Source organism: Bubalus kerabau, chromosome 4, assembly GCF_029407905.1.
Source record: "Bubalus kerabau isolate K-KA32 ecotype Philippines breed swamp buffalo chromosome 4, PCC_UOA_SB_1v2, whole genome shotgun sequence".
Classification (NCBI taxonomy): Eukaryota; Metazoa; Chordata; class Mammalia; order Artiodactyla; family Bovidae; genus Bubalus; species Bubalus kerabau.
In genome coordinates, this window is record NC_073627.1 from 42,045,809 (window position 1) to 42,068,414 (window position 22,606).

Sequence of the window (22,606 nt, forward strand, 5' to 3'; positions counted from 1 at the left end):
CGAGGAGGGGGTGGATAAAGGGGGCGTATTCCAACCTAGGCCAGAGCGACTCTGCTCTTGTCAGGTCCCTATAATGGATTTTCAGGGAAGATAGCCTTTGAAGAAAAGATTCTGTAGCTAAAAATGTTGAGAAGTGCTAATGCGTGAGCCCGGTCGTATCATGCAGGAGAGTGCGACGCGAGTCTGAGTCTGTGGAAAGCAGCCACTAAATACCCAGGTGTGCCAGAGACCAGCTGGTCCTTCATCCCGAGTGGAAGCTCTGACTTGAGGAGAAGCAACAGAGGAGTGGACCTCCTCCACCAGGGCCAGCCTGGCCGCTCTGCCCTCCTCCTGGCAGGACCACAGGCTGGAGACTGCAGGTGATGCCACAGTCAGGCTGAGTCACATGTCCAGATAAGAGACTCAAACCTTTATAGCGATGGGGGCCAAGTGCAGACCCCAGAGCCAGGTGTGTGCACACAGGGATCAGAGGTCAAAGAGAGCTGAGACGTGGTGTCAGGGACTGGAGGCGACCTCTGGGACAGACACGTGGAGAGAGGTTGGTTTCCACGTGCTCCCAGAAGCCTGCTGCACAGAAAGGCCGGCTGAGTTTGCAAGTCCAGGATGGAACAGACCTCAGGAAGGGAACAGCCTGAGCGTACATCTCCACTTAGGAGGAAAAAGCGCAGATGGCACCCTAAAAGCTGCCTTCAGGTGGCTGTTGCCCATGTGCCAAGGCCAGGGCCTCTGCTGGCCTTCCATGGGATGTATTACACATTCTGTCCTCCCAGCAGTCCTCTCTGCGAAGGACTCTTCCTCAGTGCCGAGGAAATCGTGCCCAGTCCTTCTGGGAGGGAGAAATGGTCCCTCCCTCCTCTTCCTCAGGGTGAAAGTGGGCTTGACGATTAGAACATTCCTACCCCCAGGGCACAGTCACAGGGTCAGGGCTGGCAGGTGACCTAGGCCCAGCCATACAGAGTCTTCCCTGAGCTCTCACCAGAGTTACTGAGAAATACTCTTTCCCTGTGATAGCAAGCTGTGAGAATGATGTTGGCCTGGGACAGCCAGTGCTACCTTGCTGCCACTTGGAAACATCCTGAGAATAAAGCCCAGCACGGCCGAGAGATGGAGGTAGATAATCCTGATGGTGTTAGCAACTGCTGGATCCAGCCATGCCTGAATCAGTCCTTTGATCCCCAACTTGCCAGGTCCACCGAGTCCCCTTTTCAGTGAAACTAGTTTGAGTTGGGTCTTTGCCATTTGCAATTGGGAGTCCTGAGTAAGTCACCTACCCAGGAGCAGGAAGGAGTGAGAATGCACTGCATGTACTAACCAAACACACTCAGCACCCATCATCACCTTGATGGGTCCCTCTAACTGACACCTAGATGCAGTTTATGGCAAACACACCTCCAATGGACAAGACACGGTGTCCACTCCTGCAAAGGTGCTTGTCACAACTTCCTGTGGCTCTCCATTCAGAATTGCTCAATGACTCCTGACACCACCATCGCCCCCAGCGCTGGAATAGCACATGGTTTCGTCCTGTCTGCCAGCTCCACATTGCCGGTAATGGCTGCTTGAAGGACTGCAAGGCTCTCTCTGGCCTCACTGGGAAAGGGTGGAGATTGAATGGTGATGTCTGGCACGAGAGGAGGAACAGAGAGTATCAGTACATGTGGCACGTATTTCCCTTGCCCCTCAGGACTGTGTAGATGACCACCCAGGCAAGAAATTTCCTTCAAATCTAATTGCCTGGAAAAGCCCTCAGCGTCTGGTCTCCTGTTCCTTATGGACCCCATGAACCGTGTAAATAATACAATTGTTTTCCCCTGCTTTGTTCACTCATTAGCTCAGAGTTAAATCTGTGGTTCAACCATAGTAAACCATGCATAGCTCAATGGCCTGAATATATAGCCTAACTCTCGCCCCGGTTGTGACCTTCCAGTAAATTTAGGTTTCTCCTGACCTTATTTTTATGGGTTCCTATTAATTACATGGGCTTCCCAGGTGACACAGTGGTAAAGAATCAACTCCCAAAGCAGGATATGCAAGAGACCTGGGTTTGATCTCTGGGTCGGGAAGATTCCCTGGAAAAGGAAATGGCAACCACTCCAGTATTCTTGCCTGGAGAATCCCACAGACAGAGGAGCCTGGTGGGGTTAGAATCCATGGGCTCACAGTCCAGGGGCTCACAAAAGAGTCAGACACAACTTAGCAACTAAACAACAACAGAAACACATATACAAACAAATATAAAAAATATCTACACACAACTCTGGCATTAAGTATCTACTTTAGCTTTTTATTATAAATATACATTTCTCTAGTTTCTTATATATTCAAGGTATATAGAGAAATAGATGTTCTTGTTAGTATCTCAATTCCTTTATAGAAAAAGATGGAGGCATAAATAGAGAGATGGATGGATGACAGACAGGAAAACCAGGAATAAGCCACTGTCTGTGCCTGAGAGAATTCAGAAGATCGTTCCACTCTGTTGCGAACAGAGTCAAGGATCTAAGATTAGAAGACAGGCTTTCAATCCCAGCTCTGACTGGCTGTGTGGCTGAGAGGGGGAAAAACGCCTCACACACCTACTTCATCCCATGCCCAGCCAGCCTGAAGGTTTATCAGCTATTAAATGCATATAAAACAATCTGCCCTACTTCCCTCACTAGATTATAACAGAAATTAAATGTGGAGGTTCGTGACTGCTAATCAGAGGTAAGGCACCAGCCGTGCGCATGCCACCAGCATCATTATCAGCATCGGAAACAACATGCCAGGCAGTCAGCGCACGGCCGTAAGTCAGAAGAGGGCCAGCCGCACAGCTCCTAGGAGTGCTGCAAGGAATTCAAAGAGAAATGAGCCTTTGGAACCCACATCTGCAGGCAGGATCCTTCCCTGCCTCCCACTCTGATGTCTGAGAGAGCTCCTCAGTAAAGGACTTCAATTCCCTGCTCCTCACAGCAAGAGAAAAAGCCCCATCCAGGATCAACCCCCTTCTTAGCTCTGGAAATGGGCCCAGGCATGAAGGGCCTGGGGCTCCCGGTGGCCCCCTCCCTCTCCCGACCACAGCATCCCTGGCACAAAGGGCAGATGGCACAGCACACGTCACCTGCGGGCCTCCTGAAAGCAGTGAACTGAGGCTGGAAGCCGTGGGGTTGGGGACGTGATTGGCAGCTGACCCTCATACCTGCCTCCCGCCGGACCTCACCGTTTTCTGTCCCCTCCTGTCCCCAATCAGAGGCCCATTTATTCCACAGTCACCAGGGTTTCCAGGCACCTGAATCAGCACTACTGAGTTTCAAACAGCAGGTGAAAATGAGACAATGATAATAACTGGGTTCCTTTTCAACAAGCTTTTCAGCAGGGCGTGAGCTAGACCTTGCTTTTCTGGGGAAGCGGACAGAATTCACAAAGGTAGGAAGACTAATTCTAAATTCTGGAATGTTCCCTGCCTGGTGAAGAATTGAAAGTGAAGGCCCAGGGGGAGGGGAGGTGGACAGTCAGAGGGCTGTTGACAAATAAATTCAAGTGACAAAATAAGGTCTCGTGCAGTTTAGGAGCAGATCCATCCTCGGCAGGGTGTCCTCCAAAGTCAGGGTGGAGGGACCCTTGCCATAGGCCACTTGCATTCCATCAGCTGTCCCTTCTTCCCCCTGGCTTCATTGTGGACTCTAGAATCCCCGAGTTTACACAGGGACTAGTGACTCTTCCGGGGTACACTCAGTCCAAGCTGATATATTAGAGGTCCCTTCCTTGAGAATCAAGGAAAGTGACTAAGAGACTGAAGTCTCAACTCAACTGCTCTCTGGAACAGTGAGATGCAAATGAACGGAGCTGATGGAGGGGTCATGCTCCCCAGGTGGAAATGCCCGGGAAAGAGAAAGGTGGTCTGCAGTGAGAGCCAAGAGAGGAGAGCTGGAATAGCGGCTGAGCAAACACAAGGGAGAGAGAGGGCTCCTGGGCCTTCCTCTGATCCGTGTGCTCGATCCAGCCCTGCCCGGGGCCTGGGCTTCTATGAGACATTCCAGTGTCCTGGCAACAAATGCCCATTTCCACTGTTTGCAGCGAAGCCAGCCCTAGTGAGCCACAAGTTCTATTTAGCCTGATTAATACAATGTCCATTTCCCTTCCCCCAGCTCGTTAAGCATGGAGCAGAGATCTCAGCCACTCTCTGGGCTGATTAAGAATATATGAAAGTGTGGTCGCTTAGTTGTGTCCGACTCTTTGCCACCCCATGGGCTGTTGCGTGCCAGGCTCTTCTGTCATGGAATTCTCCAGGCAAGGATACGGGAGTAGGTTGCCATGCCCTCCTCCAGGGAATCTTCCAGACCAGGAATCAAACCCCGGGTCTCCTGCACTGCAGGCAGATTCTTTACCATATGAGCCACCAGGGAAGCCCTTAAGACTACCTGCTGTTGCTGCTGAGTTGCTTCAGTTGTGTCAGGCTCTGTGCGACCCCATAGACGGCAGCCCACCAGGCTCCTCCATCCCTGGGATTCTCCAGGCAAGAGTACTGGAGTGGGGTGCCATTGCCTTCTCCATAAGACTACCTGGTGGGGGGGATGCAAATCAGTGGCCGGCGAGAGAAGAGGTTGCAGTACTAGAGGGACTCAGGTCTGGCTCCATCTAGTGGGGTGACCTTGAACTATAACCTCCCTGATGGGCAGGTTCCTCTCACTCGGGCTGCCGCAGATGCCTCCTAAATCCACTCCTGGCTCTCTCCAATCTGTCTGCATCACATAGTCACAAAGAGCCCTTCAAAATGCCAGCCATTTGGAACCATTAGGGAAACCACCAGCTGAGTCTTCTAGAGGTGCCCTCAGCCCAAACTGGCATATTGAGGTCCCTTCTTTGAGAAGCTAGGAAATTGGCTAAGAGAGTGAAGTCTCAATTCAACTGCTCTCTGGAATAATAAGATGCAAATTTAGGAGTTCACGGAGGGGCCATTTTCCCCAGGTGGAAATGCCCAGGGAAGAGAAAGCACCTATGAAACCATCCATGGAAACCCCCCAGTGACTTTCTACTATTCTGATGATAAAACTGAAGACTGCCCACGCCAGCCCAGCCCACGCAGGGCCTCTGTAACACATTACACTCTTTCCCCTTGGGGTTGCATACACCCTGATACTCCTCCCTGGAGAATGCTTCCCCTGATTCTGCCTCTTCCCAACCCCCTTTTACCCAATTACCTCTTTTTATTTTTTTATTAACATCATTATTGCAATTTAACTTACGTACTATAAACTTCACCCTATTAAAACGTACAATTCAGCGGTTTTAGTATATTCACAGTTATACAACCATTACCAACATCTCATTCTAGAACATTTTCATCAGCCCTGAAAGAAACCCTGTACCCATTAGCGGTCATTCCCCATCCCTCCCTCTCCTCAGCCCCGGGAAACCACGAATCTACTTTCTGTCTCTATAGGTTTGCATATTCTGGACATTTCATATAAATGGAATCACATAATATGCAGTATTTTCTCTATTTCCTTATTTTGTGCTCTAATCTTTATTACTTCTTTCCTTCTGCTTGCTTTAGATTTAGTTTGCTCTTTTTTCCCCCTAGTTTCTTAAAGTGGAAGAAGGCTACTGGTTTTAAGTCTTCATCTTTAAATATATATTTATTTATTTATTTGGCTGTGCTGGGTCTTGGTTGCGGCATGTGGGAGCTAGGTCCCTGACCAGGGACGGAACCCAGGCCCCCTGCTTTGGGAGTGCAGAGCCGTAGCCACTGGACCACCAGGGAAGTCCCTGCATAGGCATTTTAGATTCCATACAGGGACCTCTCACTCCCCACTTTCCCCCTTCACTAAATTACCCCCCATCACCCTGTCAGGGGTGACCCAGCTTACCACATGACACCCAAACCTGCATCCCAGCCCACAAGGTCCTTTTACAGGAAGCAAGAAGAGGTTCCCCTTGGTGGGGAAGCATCTCTTCCACCTGTTGGAAAATGGCTGGCATGAACTGCTAACACTAAATCAAGACGCTATACGGCCATGTGTGAGAAAGTCGCCACAAACGGAAACCCTACTCCGTGTGGTGCCCTCATAAGGCTCTCAACCCGCGAAAATGACTTTGGCAGGGCCACCACGATGTCCACAGTCACCTGCAGCTCTGGCCAAGCAAGATGCTCAAAGCAGCTAGTAACCTGCTCCGCAGAACTCTGCCAATGCAGAGATCACGTGGTCAAGAACTGCGTCCACTTTCTGCCATGCTCAAGTAGAAAATAGAAGGTCCTAACAAGCCCAGAAAGTAGGATAAAGGTCTTCGAGTCCAGGTTGGGGTCATCAGCCCCTAAGCAGTGACTTCTGCAAACGAGGAAACCACCAGCAGGATTAGAACCGGCAGGGAGAGGTCACGGCAGGAACAGACTCAAGAGAAGCAAAGGAATGAGACCTGGGAAACACAGACAGCAGCTCAGTGGCTGCTCTAAGATGTGGCCTGAGCTGATCTCCCACCATTTGGAGTTAGAATTTTGCATTCATCTCTGACCTTTTCTTGGAGAATCTAACTCATGGCACCGTCCCCTGATCAAACACCTGCCCACACCCTGACATTAATGAGGACAAGCGCCGACAACGCTTAGACCAGTTGAAATTGGGTCGTTCCCTGTCACTAATCCGCATGATTTGATGACATTAAAAAAAGAAACCAGAAGACAATTCTTTTTTACTTGTAAATGAGGCTCCACTTAAAGCAGAATAATTTCCAAGTCAAGCTTTCTTAGGCCAAGGGTCCCTGTGGGATGGTACAAAAGAACTTGGGGTCTAGCCCTTGTTTTCTGATTACAGTACCAAACACTCCCTCATCTAACCCCCCTCAACCCGCCCTCTACATCGAAGAGAAATAAACTGGTTTCCAAAAATGAAGTTCGGAAAATAATAGACACTCCTACATGTCACCTACATTAAGCCAGCATTCTCTATTAACTTTCCACTGGGGACCAAGAGAAAATTGTTTCAAAACTGGGAACTAAATTTAAGGTTGGGGGGGTGGAAAACAACCTTCACCAAGCCCAAAGCTTTGAAGTAGATTTGCTTGAAGTAGATTTGCCTCATACTTTTAAAAGTTAGAGGTAAAGTGACTACGTGTTTGAGAGGTCACCTTGTCACATCAGCCCAGGAATTATGGGCTCAAATGGGGTCATGGAAAAATTCAAGGACTGGGCTTCCCGGGTGGCTCAATATAAAGAATCCACCTGCCAGTACAAGAGACACAGGTTTGATCCCTGGCCTGGGAAGATTCCACGTGCCTTGGAGCAGCTAAGCCCGGGCACCACAGAGCCTCAGAGCCACGACTACTGAGTCCATGTGTAGCAACTACCGAAGCCCACGCACCCTAGAGCCCTGCTCTGCAGCAAGAGAAGCCACCACAACGAGAAGCCCACACACTGAAAGCAGAGTAGCCCTTGCTCTCTGCAACTAGAGAAAAGCCCTCACAGCTACGAAGACCCAGCACAGCCAATAAGTAAATAAATAAAATTCTTTTTAAAATTTAAGAATTGGTTAAAGACAGCTTCTACTCTGAGTTTTAGCAATAGGACAGACACGTTCCACCACATTTTTGGTGCTATCTGTGGGGCACATGGCACAAAACAGATTCTTGGATTGCAAGCAACAGAAACCAGGTATGGCTGACTTAAGGAGAAAGGGATTTACTGACGGGATACCTCATAGCTGGGAAATAATGGGAAGGCTAAAGATCCTGACATGGAAGAAGACAAGAACCCTGGCAGCTATAGGGTCTGAGCCTATAGGTCTAATCAGCTGCTACCGTGAGAATAAGAGGCTCCAATATCCTTTCCCTTCCTGCTTCACTCTGCTTAGATTTCAGATCCCAGAAAGAATGATCCAGCAGAGTGGCCCAGCTTGGGTCAACATCCCACCCCTTGACCTGGGTGATGGCTACCTAGCTGTGTTTGCTTTGTAAAAAATTAGATAAGCAATATATTTAGAGTTTATGCTATTTTCTGAATGGATCTTAAGATTTTTTTTTTTTTTTAATGTGGACCATTTGTAAAGTCTTTAGTGAACTTGTTACAATATTGTTTCCGTTTCATGTTTTGGTTTTTCCTCCGAGAGGCATGTTGGATTTCGGCTCCCCAACCAGGGATTGAACTAGCATCCTCTACATTGGAAGGTGAAGTCTTGACTACTGGACCACCAAGGAAGTCCCCTGTATGGATCTTACACATCAATAAAGCACAAAGTTACACCTAACCAGCAATTCCACCCCTAATACAAGTAAAACATGGAAGAGAAATAATACATAAAATGGAAAACATAAATCAGCAAGAATACTTATGGCCACCCCATTTATAATAGCCTAAAACTAAAAACAGTCCAAGGCTCTGTGAACAGGTAAACGGATAAGCAAAGAGTACATATTCAGACAGTGGAATACTGCTCAGCAATAAAAAGGAAGCAACTAAAATTAAAAAAAAAAAAAAAAAAGGAAGCAACTACTGATACACACAAGAGCCAGCTCATTGGAAAAGACCCAGATGCTGGGAAAGATTAAAGGCAAAAAGAGAAGTGGGAAACAGAGGATGAGATGGTTAGATAGCATCACTGACTCAATGAACACAAATATGGGCAAAATCTGGGAGATAGTGGAGGGTAGAGGAGCCTGGCGGGCTGCGGTCCATGGGATCAGAGTCAGGCATGACTTAGCAGCTGAACAACAACTTGTACACACACAACAACAGGGAAGAACCCTAAAACATGATGTCAAGTCAGAGTGAAAGAAGCCTTGACAAAAGAGTACATGTGATTCCATTTATATGAAGTTCTAGTATGGGCAAAACTGAGCTGGAAAAAAAATCAGAATGGTTGCTTCTAAGGAAGCCGGGAAAGGATTGCCTGGGAAGAGGCACGAGGGAACTTTCTAGGGTGATGGTCATGTTCTCTGTCTTGAAAGGGGTCTGGCTTGCATGGGGATATGCTTTTATCTGAGCTCTTCTGATGAAACACATAAGATCTGTGTATTTCATTGTTATGCACACTTTACCACAAAAGAAAAGAAACATAAACAAATACTGAGATCCAGTTAATGATAAGCTTGCTGAAGTATTTGACAGTTTTATCCATCAAAAGATGCTATTAAGATGGTGAATAAGTCAGCCACACACCAAGTATTTGCACCACATAATAAACAAAGGATTAGTATCAGAATTGGCAATAACCTAATAGGAAAAAAATGGGTAAAGAAAAGTATGGGTGTGTAAATGAGTCAACCCATAGCCCGTAAACACGTTCCATCTGAGCAGTAATCATCAAAAGAACAATGTAAACCACAGTGAGACACTGGCTCACTCTTAACAGAGCGGCAGGAGCTAAAGGTGTGGAAGATACTAAAGATGATGAGGATGTACAGCAACAAGCCCTCTGGTCCAGGGCTGGAGAGAGAACCAAGAAAGAAGATAACATACAGCCTGCAACCCTGTGATTCTGCTCTATACATCCTAGAGAAACACACTGAAAAGAACCATGGTAACAGCAAGGAAAAGTGGAGACAATGCAAATGTCCATCAATAAGTGGAGGGGGATAAAAACTGGATCACTTTACAGCAGCAGTTAAAAAAAGAAAAAGGAATGAACTGTAACTGCACGTACCAGCCTGAATCTCAAGAACACACACACGGATCAATTAAAAAATGGAATACAGCATGATTCCATTTATAAAAGGTGAAGAGAGTACACACTTTAAAAACACACTGTTAAAGACATAAACCTACATGGTAAAGCAATAGAGAATAGCAAGCTAATAATGATAAGAGAGAATTCAGGTTAGTGTATCCCCTGGGGATGAGGAGAGCGGAGGTCAGGTGTGAAGAAAGGCATAAAAGCAATTTCCAAAGGGCTGTTGATACTGTTTCTTCCATTAGCTGGGCACATGTCTGCTTTATTGTTGTTGTTGACTCCTTGCGACCCCATAGACTGCAGTCCACCAGGCTCCTCTGTCTATGGGATTTCCCAGGCTAGAATACTGGAGTGAGTCGCCATTTTCTTCTCCAGGAGATGGTCCTGACCCAGGGATCAAATCCATGGCTCATGAATTGGCAGGCAGACTCTTTACCACTGAGCCACCTGGAAAGCCACCTGCTTTATTATTTTTTAAACTGTACATATATGTTTTATATGCATATAGATCTATTTCACAATGATTTTTCAATCAAATATTTTCTTATAGTCCAATAATTTCCAGTTAAAGACTGGGGGCAGGGGAGGCGGGGGGGAATGATCATATTCCCTAGCAACAAGAAACATAAAACTCCTAGGAACAAACTTAACAAGAAATGTTCACAATTCTCATAAAAAAAAGCTATGAAACTTTAGTGAGTGCTATAAAAAAAGAATGACAGGAAGACATCAATCAATATGGGACAGACTATATTTCTAGGGAGGAAAACTCACTATCATTATTATTTTATAAATTTAATATCATTCTAAATTAGATTCTAATGGCATGTGCAGAAGAGCAATAAAATGATTATAAATTTCATAGAAAAGAATGAATAAATGGGAAAATATAACCAAGGAAATGTTGAGAAAGGATCTGCAGTACCAGGGGCTAACTATGAAAAGTCATAATTTAAAAAATTTGATAGTAGGGCCTCCCTGGTGGTGCGGTGGTTAACACCCTGAGTTTCCAATGCAAGAGGTGCAAGTTCAATTCCTGGTCAGAGAACTAAGAAAACAAACAAACAAACAATGATAGGGGAAGAAAAAGAGGTCAGTTAATGAAAAACGAGAAAACCTAGAAGTTCATATTTTGTGCATGATAATAAAGCTAACATTTAGAGTCAGTTGGGGGAAGGAGGAAGGAAATCTAGCATCCAAGACCAAAATCTATTAACCTAGTAACACAGGTTATTGGACCTGGGAGGCTAAGGGAAAAGAGGGGAGGGAGATGCTCATGTTTTGCCTTTTGAATTTTGAATAACATGGTTAAAATGTACAGTTGACCTTGAGTACAGTGGAGGGTGGTGTCAGGGGCATCAACCCCCATGCTTTAGAAAATTCTCTTATAACTTTACAGTCAGCCCTCGATATCCACAGTTCTGCATCCACAGATTGAACCAACCATGGGTTATGTAGTATGATAGTACTTCTTTAGTGATAAAAAAAAAAAAAAATCCATGCGTAAGTAGACCCACAGAGTTCAAACACATGTTCAAGGGTCAACTGAATAGTCCAAAGAAATTAAAAAAAATTTTTTTTTAGCAGTGCCACACAGCATGTGGGATCTTAGTTCCCTGACTAGGCATCGAACCCATGCCCTCTGCATTGAAAGCATGGAGTCTTAACCACTGAACCATCAGGGAAGTCCCTTAAGTTTAAATTTCAAATACAAGTGGTAGGAAAAGCAATTGAACCAAAAAAAAACTGGTGCACAATTTGGGAAGAAATAAAATCAGGCTTTTATACCTAAACCAAAATAAATTTTGGTAGAATTAGAGTTGAATGCAAAAGAGAGAGCTAAATGGAAAAGCTGACACCATATAAAGAACTAGAAGAAAATACAGGTGAATACTTATCTGAGCTTGGGGTGGAAGAGACATTTCAAATCCAAATGCAAGGGAATAAATCATAAAAGGACTAACCACATGCATCAATCTGCTGGGGCTACAAAAACAAAATACCATAAACGGGGCAGCTTACAGAACAGACCTTTATTTCTCACAGTTCAAGGTCAAGGTGCCAGGCAATTCAGCTCCTGGTGAGGGCTCTCTTCCTGGCCTGGAGGCAGCCGCCTTCCTGCTGTGTGTCCACGTGGCCTTTCCTCAGGACATGTGTCAGGACAGAGAGAGAAAGAGAGAGTTCTCGGCCACCTCTTCTTATATGGGCACTAATTCCATCATGAGGGCCCCACCCTCATGGACTTATCTAACCCTAAATACCTCCCAAACACCCCATCCCCAATACTATCACATTGGAATTAGGGCCTCAACATGTGCATTTCAGGAGAACACAAACATTCAGTCCACAATACCACATAAACATCAGAAACTTCTCTATGTTTAAAAGTGATAATAGAAAAACAAACACTGGATTGAGAAGAAAATGTGTTACATAGATGACAGTCACTATTCATATGGGTAAGTAAATGTTAAATAAAACATAGGTTAGAAAATCATTGATACAGAATGATCTCAAATTTTAAACATTAAACATGTTTATCGCTGGAGGCTGAGAATCACAGATGTTAATATTTTTCTTTGTGCTTTTGTATGTTTTCTAAATTTTCTAAAATGGATATGAACTCCTTCTAAGAGTCAACAAAATGACTGTTGTTTTTAAAAAGTGTCACGTCGTGGTCAAGCAATATCCAAGACAGAGGGTCCAGTTCTGCAAAATGTTAGGAGGACGGTTGATGAGCAAGGTGTCCTGCAAGCCTAGAGTGTGATCCGTATCACCAGGAACCCCAAACAGAGGCAAGTCATTCTCCCCAGAGGAGGCAGGCATAATGAGACTCTTGCACCAGTGAAAATTCTGCCCCGTGGAAAAGGGTTGAAGCTCCAATGCTTTGGTTACCTGATGCGAAGAGCCAACTCATTGGAAAAGACCCTGATGCAGGGAAAGATTGAGGGCAAAAGGAGAAGGGGGCGACAGGGGACGAGATGGTTGGATGGCATCACCAACTCAAGGGGCATGAGTTTGACCAAGCTCTGGGAGATGGTGAAGGACAGGGAAGCCTCGTGTGCTGCAGTCCATGAGGTTCCAAAGAATCAGACATGACTTAGCCACTGAACAACAATGGAAGAGGGAAGATTTATTTGAGATGGCTCCAAAGAGACAGACCCAGACCCAGAAAGACAAAGAGCTCAAAAGAGAGAAGAATTTCTATCTCTATGAGCTGCCACAAAATGCAAAACACCAAACAATGAACTTTGTGTCCCGGTCCACCCAGGACTCAGGGATGAATGGAGGAAGACTTCTTAGATCAGGAACGGGGGGGTAAATTAGACATTAATTTTTAATCATATAATTACTTTTCCTTTAAAAAATTTAAAACAGATTGTATACTTAAAATGGATGACTTCGGGTATTTAAATTATACATCAATGAAATTATTTTTAAAAGTTTAAATATCACAGAGAAGGTGAAATTTCTCTTTGATCATCCCCCCAACACATACACACACACACACCCCCCCCCCAAATGCTGGTGCCCTTCCCTGTGCATAATAGCTATTGTAAGTTTGGAGTGCCTTTTTATGGACCTTTTAATATGCTTTTACACGTAGGTATATGTTATATATATTTACTTGTGATACTTGTGTGTGTTTAGTTGAGTCCGACTCTTTGCGACCCCATGGACTGTAGAGCCCGCCAGGCTCCTCTGTCCACGGAATTTTCCAGGCGAGAATACTGGAGTGGGTTGCCATTTCCTCCTGCAGGGGATCTTCCCCGCCCAGGGATGGAATTCCTGCATTACAGGCAGATTCTTTACCTGCTGTGTCATCACGATCTGTATTCATATAAAGTACAGCGGACTATGTGAAAACATCTCTATAAGAGGCATCATAATGTACTTATCACTTTGAAATTTGCTTTCTTCACCTTATAATCTTAGAGATTCATCATTATTGTTATAGGAAGACCCAACTAATTCTTTCTCAAAGCTGCATAAGACTCCCAGGTATGTAAATGTGAGCTGATATAGCTGAAACTATTCCACCACAGGCAAACATTCACACATGTAACAGTTTTTCACTTCAGACTGCAAACTGCCACAAAGGCCATCCTAGAACTTTCCACCTGTGCACACACACCAGGCTTCCTTTAGGGCAGATCCTGAGAAGGAAAATCCCTGTGATGTAGGGCAGATGCTGTTTTACTCTAACAGGTCCTGCCTAATTGCTGCCCAAGCCTTAGATCCCAAGGTTTTAAAAACCTGATCCCCGTGAAACGTCTTGTCAGTTTCAGCTCAGTGTTTCAGCCTACCTGGCATATTCTGCACTTGATTTTGCTCCACTGATCTTTAACTATTCAAATCACCATCCAACCATGAGATGGGCTGCCATGGTCATTGGCAGCACAGAAGCCAAAAGCCACCTTCCTGGCTTCTCATGGAGAAGACTCTTAAATGGGGAAGAGGCCCTTCCAAGCTTCTGTGAATCAAAGGATGCCCTACCAGTAAATGAAAGGGGATGAGGGCTGAGAAAGAAGAAACTGTACAAACCCTGGTATCAACTCAACTGCTTGGATGTTGTTGTTGTTCAGTCACTAACTTGTGTCTGACTCTGCAACTTCATGGACTGCAGTACGCCAGCCTTCCTTGTTCTTCACTATTCTCCCAGAGTTTGCTCAAACTTATGTCCATTCAGTCAGTGATGTTATCCAACCATTTCATCTTCTGTTGCTCTCTTCCCCTTCTTCTTGGATGGGCCAAGCCCAAAGATGAAAATGCGTCAAGATGTTTTAAAAAAAAAAAAAAAAAAAAAAGCATCAACCCATAGATTAGGTGTGAGTGCAGCTGAGTGAGTCAGGCAGGAGTGAGTCAGGCAGCCATGGGTATTGACAATCGTTCACCCTCCTCACCAGGCAAGCCAACCACCAACTCCGTGATGACCCCCACCACGGTCACAACACCTGACTGATTCATTGTCCGTGATAGACTAAGTGCTTTTACATAAGGTGCTAACTCTGTGACTGCGGTCTTACATAAGGTGCTCCAGTATTTTTAGCAGCATATAACTGCCATGTGGAAGGAGGAGCTCATTGCCCAGTGAATGCCGCTCACTTTCCAGGCTGGCGCAGTCCTTGAAATGCTGATGTTCTGCAAGCAGCGCCTGGCTGTGGAGCAGTGAGGATGTCCGTGCAGAGGACTGCAGCACCAGCCAGATTCTGCTGTTTCTCCAGGCCAAACGACAGACCCCAGGCAGCAGGGGATTCACTTCACTTCCCTTACCGCCAGGCCACTTCATGAACTTGGCAAGAACCCAACGAGCCACCTCCTAGCTTAGCAAGCTCTCCCCATACCCAGTGAAAGAGAGGGGGACAGGAGAAAGCCAGAGTGGGCCCTGGTCCTGCTCCCACATCCCCAGAACCTGGGTGCCCATCCTCGTATCACCTCCCACCTCTCAAAAGAAATCCAAGATTCCAGGTCCAGTGTCAAGGGTATGGCCCCCAGGAGGGACTGGAGGGTGAGTATTCATTGGGTTGAGGGTCACTGCTGCCTTTTTCTGTTTTGGTGAATTTTATTAAAGTATCATAGACACAGGCAAACACACAAGTACACACAACAAATTGGTGAATCTTGAAAAGATGAACATGGTATGTGACCAACACCCAGACAGAAACAGAACATCACCAGCCTCTAAGCCTTCCCTGTGCCCCTGGGAACTACCAGCCTGACTTCCAAACCTTATACTCACCCTGCCTTCTTTGCACATGGGGTAAGTGGGATCCTACCTACGGGCTGTGCTCTTTTTCTGTCTGGCGCCTTTGCTCAACAGTGTCTGTGTGACCCTTCCCTGTTGTTTTGTGTGGCTGCGGACTGTTGTGTGGTACAGGGTTCTCTTGTCTATTCAGTGTTCTATTTGTCCACGCTATTGCCTATGGACACTGGGTGATTGCCAATTTTGTGGCAATTACAAATAGAGCTGCTGTGAACATTCTAGTACATGACTTTTCACTGCAGCCTTCTGCCTCTCACGAGACGTAAGGAGTTGAAAACGACTGCTTTAAACCAAATCTAGAGAAAGCCAACGTGCTCTGCCTCTCCAACTCGCCCTTTCATTCTTTAAACGCAGTCTGTCCACCATCAACGTGGCGCGACGTGAAGAGGTTTGGCCACAGGAGTCAGACTTCCTAGTACTAAAGCCCAAGTCCGTCACCTACTTGCTGTGCATCCGTGCGCAAGCACTTAACCTCTCTGTGCATTTTTCTTACCTGTACAATGGGGGCAACAATAGTACTTCTATCTACCTGCATTTGGTTGAAGATCAAATAAAGGAACAAGGTCTGCACAAAATAAGCACCCATCAAAGGTATCAGCTATGATTACAGTCAAAGGCACCCTGTATTTCTTGGCACCCCAAGGTACCCGAATCTGGGTAGCCCCCTTCCAGGATAGCTGAGCAGCTCTTACATAAGAGGAGACACTAACTAAAGACAAACAATCTCACCACCTCCAACTGGGACAGAGTTGTACCAAAAAGCCCTCCCTAATCCCCTGGAGGTCGAGAGGTTAGGACTCTAAATTCCCCATGCAGGGGCATGAGTTCTATCCCTTGTCAGGGAACTAAGATCCTGCATGCTGCGCGAGGCACAATCAAAAAAAACCCAACTGCTCTAATAAGCCCTCCCAACACCAGACCATGCTCTTGCCCTCTGCCTCTCCAGCCATCAAGGAAGCGTGCAGGCCACAGTCACTGTCCTTTAACCCACAAGGCACTGAATTTCATTCAAAATGTGACCTAAACCAGAGGCTCCATCCGGGGTCACTATTAATGTGTGCCAAGCAGCCTGGTGACAAGCTGCTGGGGCATTAAAGGTGCCCAGAAATCACTGTCTGGAAAAAAAAAAAAAATGTTCTAAATGTCCACGCAAAAGGAGAGTCAAGTGGAATATTTCATTATTTTAGACAACAAAGATGGAAAAAGCCCCTAGAAGCCTATGGTGCAGAGACCTAGGAGCAAGAGACTCAGGGCCTCCCATTACTCGTTGCCATGGCAACTGTATTTCACATCAGGAACTCATTTTCATATGACAGTGACCTGTGGAGGAAAGGGAAGGACAGCTCCTAAGGAAACTTTGTTGAAGGTGGTTCTGTTGGGGGTGGGGCTGATTTCTGTTTACCAAATAAGAAAAGCACTTAAAGGTGCCCTAAGGGACAGAAACGACCTGAGGGCTCCTTGGGGTTCTGTGTCCACAACTCTTACTTGAGACATACAGACAAGACACACATTCACAAACACACACACAGTGTGTTTCGAAGGCCTCTGGGGCCTTCTTTAGGCACTGCCTAAGTCACAGCCTCCTTTAGGCACTGGTCCCACCATCAGGCATCTGTTCTATTACAAAGTCCTTTCCTGGAGTCCAGTAAAGTCCCAAGCAACCAGCTGACCACCATCAGGACGTCCTGGGCCAGATGCCGTGAGGACCTGTAACACGCTCCCTGGCCTGAAGCGTATGCTTTCCTAGACAAACAGCAAACCCCAGGTTCAAACAATCTTGCAAGTCAGACTTGAGTTCCAACCTCTGTTCTGCCCACCCTCAAGTGTGTGGTTTGGGCCGGTCCCTGGACCTCACTGGGTTTGTGTCCTCATGGGCAGAATGAGAACCAGAGTCCTAGCGCCTACCCCTCTGGGGGCCGCACAGATAACACACTCGAGGAATCTCTTGGAAAGATCAGCACACATCTGGTACATACTGACCACTCAACAAACAGCTGCTATAAATAAGCACTGGAAAAGCATCTCTTACACCCGTGATTCAACTGGAGGCTAATAGCAGAGAACAAAGTGTTAAATGGGGTGGCACAAACTGTAATGAATCCATCTGTAAGACAAGCGGGAGTGCAGGCCAGTGGGAATCCAGAAGACTTGAACAGACCAGGAGAGAGGTGGGATGTGAATCAGTGGCTCAGTGGTAAAGAATCTACCTGCAATGCAGGAGACTCGGGTTCCATCCCTGGAGAAGGAAATGACAACCTACTCCAGTATTCTTACCTGGAAAATCCCATGGACAAAGGAGCCTGGCGGGCTACAGTCCTTGGGGTCGCAAAGAAGCTGGACACAATATAGCAACTAAACAACAACTGAAGGATGGCTGGAGATGTCCTTGGAGATTAAGGGGAGGAATTCCTTTATTGAGTCAACTGGGTACATGGTCCTGGGGACCCTGGAGGAAGGCAACAGGCTTCAGGGACACAAAGGGACCTGTGATCAGCAGACAGACAGCTGTGGTCTCATGGGCGTGGTGGAGTGGGAAGGCCAGGAGAGGAGCCCCCGGCGGGGTTGAGAGAGGCAAAGCTTTCCCAGGAAAACAGCTTCTGAGCTGTGTCCTCCAGACTAAGGCAGAGAGGGCTGACCATGGTAGGGAGAGAAGCAGTCTGGGGACTGGAAATTGGTTTCAGGGGGTGAAGCCACATGACTGGGAACCACAGGAGGTGAAAGAGCTGATCTCTGTGCGGGAGGAGGCCGGAAACCTCTGAAGATTTCCCAGGGGAGAATGCAGACAGGGTAAGGCAGCAGTCATCCCGGAGCCATCAGGCTACAGGTGACATGCCAGATGGACTGTGGGGGCTGGAAAGGATTCTGGCATCACATCAGCCAAAGGGGCCTCTGAACTCTGGCCTGAGACTGTCGAGGCCTGGAGCAGAAGCCTGGTTACACAAAGGCAGAAGAGGCAAGACACTTCAGGGAAAAGAGAGTGACAGAGGGGCAGGAAACCTACTGCTGGGGAGTCAGGAGGACATGGTGATCTTCGGGTGTCATTGGGCATTCCAGGAGGTAGGCCAAGGACTAGAATCTTGGGGTGAGAGGAATTCCCTGACAGCTTCCAAAGCGAGTTCTCTGAGAAGATAAACATGGGCCTCTCAAAACATCCCAGCAAAGAGGGAAGGGGCCTCAGAAGAGAAGAAGGAATGATGGAGAAAGAAGAACAAAACCAGGAGAGAAAGGACAGCAGAGAAGACTGCAAACAGGACACAGGCACACAGCAACCCACCTCCCGGGCAGAAGGGATAGCAGCGGGATGAGGCCGAGAGGGAAAAAAAAAAAATCAGTGTTTGGAAACAAGCTGGCTTCCAAGGAAGCAGCTTTAGCAACGTGGTGGGGCCAGCAGCCAGGCAGCAGGATTAAGAGGGGAGGCGTAGCGCCAAGAGGCAGGCAGCAGGTGCAGAGCTGCAGAGCGCTTGTCGGGAAAATGCAACAGTGAGAGAAACGAGAAACCAAGCTTACGGCTCTGGTGCTTGTGTTCCCTCCCTCCCCCAACAAAGAGATGGGAGGCCAAGTGGATGTCAGAAGCAGGAGGATGGAAGGGCACATGCAGACAGGCACAGTCTCTCCAGGTGTGTGTGTGTGGGAGGGGGTGCGGGCACATGGAGAGGCAGAGACTAGACTGCAGCCCTGGCCCCTCCAATGCTCCTACCAGGGCGTCCAGGGACACTCCCCAGACAATCCCAGACCTCCAAATGCTGGGGGATCGTGCGTTCCCCCCGACCCCCTCACCCCCTGGGCCCCTGAACTCACAAAGGATGTATTTCCACCTCCTGCCTCACACCTCTCCCCAGGGCCACCTCCAGGGGTGCGGGTGTCACAGACGGCACAAGCAGGATAATCAGGTTCTCAGCCCTCTGAGCAGTAGGCAGGGGACAAAATTCCAGACTTCCCAGCAGAGCCCTGGCTGCAGCCCCACGAAAGGGGGCTTCTACCCCCACAGCGCAGGTGTCACAGGGCATCCCTGTGAGAACAGAGCCTTCATCCTGAAGGCAGGGAGGCTCCCCGGATGGATTTCTACACTTCCTCCAAACCTTAACCCTGAGAAAATCAGAGGTGGGCCCGACTGCGGGGAGCAGGGTTTGGGGGAGACCAGAAAAAAACCCTGGACAGGATTTTCAGGCTGAAAGGTGCGCAGGGTGAGGAATCTTGTCTGGCCAATGACAGCTACCTCCATCCCGCCCTCTTGGGCACCAAATGCCATCTGATTCCCACTCCTGACTACCTAACCCAGGGTGAAAGAGCCAATGGCCAGGGCCCAGGCTCACTCGGGTGCCCACGCTCATCATCGGGAGCGTGGGACCCTCACCAAAGGCGAGGCCGAGCGCAGAGGGGTGGTGCGCGTCTTCCCCGCTAGGTCGGTAGGTGCCGGCGACCCCGGGGCCCCTCCCGCCCACGTGCGCGCCCCGCAGGCGCTCGGTAAACACTGCACTTGTTGACGCGCTCGCCCGGAGCGCTAGCCCCAGCGCCGCCTGCCGTCCGCCGCCGCCTTCGACCGCCCACTCGCTCATTCCCCGGAGCTCGGCCGCCCCGCCCCGTCCGGCGCCCCCACCCACCCACGAGCGCCGGCGCCTACGGGACCCCCGAGGGCCCAGGAAGGCTGTGGCCAGGTCGCCGAGCACCAGGCGCTCTGGGGACCGGGCCGGGCCCGGACCCGGGCTCAGGCACTGACCCGAGCCGCTCGAGACCAGTCCTGGGCTCCGAGCCAGGCAGGAGGGAGGGAGGGTGGGAAGGAGCGCGGCTCGGGCCCTGCACGCGCCCCTGGCCCGCGCGCCACAGCTCCCGCGGCCCACCTGCCGCTCCGGGGTCGCCCCGCGCGCCCCCGTGGTCCCCCACGGTCCCCGCCACCGAGACACACACACGCCCCGGCGCTCCCAGACCGGGCCCCGAAAGAGGGGCGGCCCCCCGGGAGCCAGACTTACCCAGGGTCCGGCCGGCCTCCGGCGCGCTCCCCGGCTGCCCTCTGGCGGCGGCCGCGGGAACCCGGCCCCCGTCCCGCCCCGCCCCGCCCCGGCCCGGGACCCGAGGCCGCGGGCGGGAGGACCCGCCTGAGATCACCCCTTAGGCCAGGGCCCCTCTGGATGGCTGTCCTCGCCATGGAACCCGTCTCGACGGCCCTTTGCTGTTTCTGAGTAACACAGATCATTGTCTGTTTCCTAAGCAGCTCCAAGTCCCTAAAGCCCCGCAAAGATCCATTCTAACCACCCCAGGAGGCAAAAGGAGGGCAGGTATGACTTCTGGGGCCTGAAACAGCACCCGACACCTGCTGTGGCTCATCGTGTATTTGTTGAATGAATGAACGCTCCACCGATGGACAAAGGACAGGCTGAGGCAACCTGCCACCGTCATTAAAGGAAACAGCCACAAACCCATCAGCATTGTGTCCCGGCTGCCACGTTCTCCACTTCCACCCCCCTCGGAGCCCCCCGTGCCTGGCTTCCTACGCAGGTAGGGTGAGAGTGAGAAGCGGTGGAGAACAGTGTTAAAAGCCGTGTTATTCTTCATTCTCTACCAGGAATACGGTTCGACCAGAAAAACTGTTTATGAACTGATTTCCTGAGATAACTGCAGAACTGGTAGCTGAGTGATGACCAAATCTGGAAGCCCTGGTTTCTGGATTCACAGAGCAGCCCCCATCAGTAGCTGGGTCAGACCTCTGTTTGGGTTCTGGATTGTGCCCATGGGAGAAGTGACCTCGGGTAAGTGAGCAAATCTCTCTAAGCTAGCACTGTCCAGTAAACTTCTGCCACTATGGAAATGTCGTCTGGCCATGCTGTCCCCTACCGCCGGTCACAGAGGATGGACTTTTTAATTTCATTTTACTTTGTGTAAATTTATACCGCCAATGCAGCTAGTGGCTAAGCCTCAATTTCTTTATTTTTTGAAATAGTTAGATTTATTTATTGGCTGTGCTTAGGTCTTTGTTGCTGCTCAGGCTTTTCTCTAGTTGTGGAGAGCCAGGGTTACTCTCTAGCTGCAGCGTGAGGGCTTGTCATTGCGTGGCTTCTCTTGTTGCAGAGCACGGGCTCTGGGGTGCGAGCCTCAGTTGTTGTGGCACGTGGGCTCAGTAATTGCTTAGTTGTCCCGCAGCATGTGGGATCCTCCCAGACCAGGGATTGAACCCATGTCTCCTGCATTGGCAGGTGGATTCTTTATCACTGAGCCACCAGGGAAGCCCTCTTTATTTTTAAAAAATGTATTTATTTATTTAGGCTGCACCAGGTCTTAATTGTGGCACGTGGGATCTTCATTACAGCATGCAGGATTGTTAGCTGTGGCATGTGGCATCTAGTTCCCTGATCAGGGATCAAACCCAGGCTCCTTGCATTGGGAACTCAGAGTCTTAGCCACTGGACCACCAGGGTAGTCCTCCTAAGCCTCCAGTTTCTTTATGTGTAAAGGGAAGGTGACAGTCCCATTGTGAGGATTGAATGAGATCATGCAAGGGAAGCCCCTGATGGTAGGCCTGGCTCACTCGAAGAGCTCATTCGAGTTGTTAGCATAATTCTCACTACCATCAGGGCTTCCCTGGTGGCTCAGATGGTAAAGAATCTGCCTGCAATGCAGAAGACCCGGGTTCGATCCCTGAGGACTCCTTGGAGACGTGAATGGCTACCCACTTCAGTATGCTTACCTGGAGAAGTCCATGGACAGAGGAGCCTGGCAGGCTACAGTCCATGGGGTCGCAAAGACTCGGACATGACTGAGTGACTAACACTTCCACTATTTCACCACCACCATCACCTCGCTAACACTAAAACCGCAAGGATGTAGGGATTCTATAGGCTCTAGCCCACCAACCCACGCCCCACAGCCCTCCTCAGGCAAGAGTCACTCACACCACTCCTTACGTAGCCTAGGAGAGAGCCCTCATCATCTCTGGGATGACCTAAGCTCTCTTTGGACTGCTGGCCACGGGAAAAAGATTTCCACACTGACCTGAAGTGGCCGCCCTGTAACATGTCTTCCTGGCCCAAGTTGTACCTCTCTGGGGTTCAGACAAATTGAGCACCCTCCCAGTCTTCCTTCCCTCAATGTCAGAGCGTTCAGCAAAGCACTCCTTGTCCTCTGCTCTGTGCCGGGCTCTGACCAAACTGGGAATTTGCACTCATCTCACTTAACTGTTGTTTCCCCAGGTCTTCCCACCCTGTCCCAG

The 22,606-nt window shown here is 48.7% G+C and overlaps 1 protein-coding gene across 2 annotated transcripts in view; it reads right to left on the minus strand.

The window, feature by feature from the left end:
• The window catches only part of RPH3AL (rabphilin 3A like (without C2 domains)), a 137,820-nt gene extending 117,410 nt beyond the window's left edge, over positions 1 to 20,410 (minus strand). The window contains exon 1 of one of the 2 annotated variants that reach the window (XM_055576987.1): positions 20,373 to 20,410. The gene's annotated coding sequence lies outside the window, so the exon portion shown is untranslated. The remainder of the gene's footprint in view (positions 1 to 20,372) is intronic. The other variant, XM_055576982.1, reaches the window with a different exon arrangement.
• Positions 20,411 to 22,606: the final 2,196 nt, after the last annotated feature.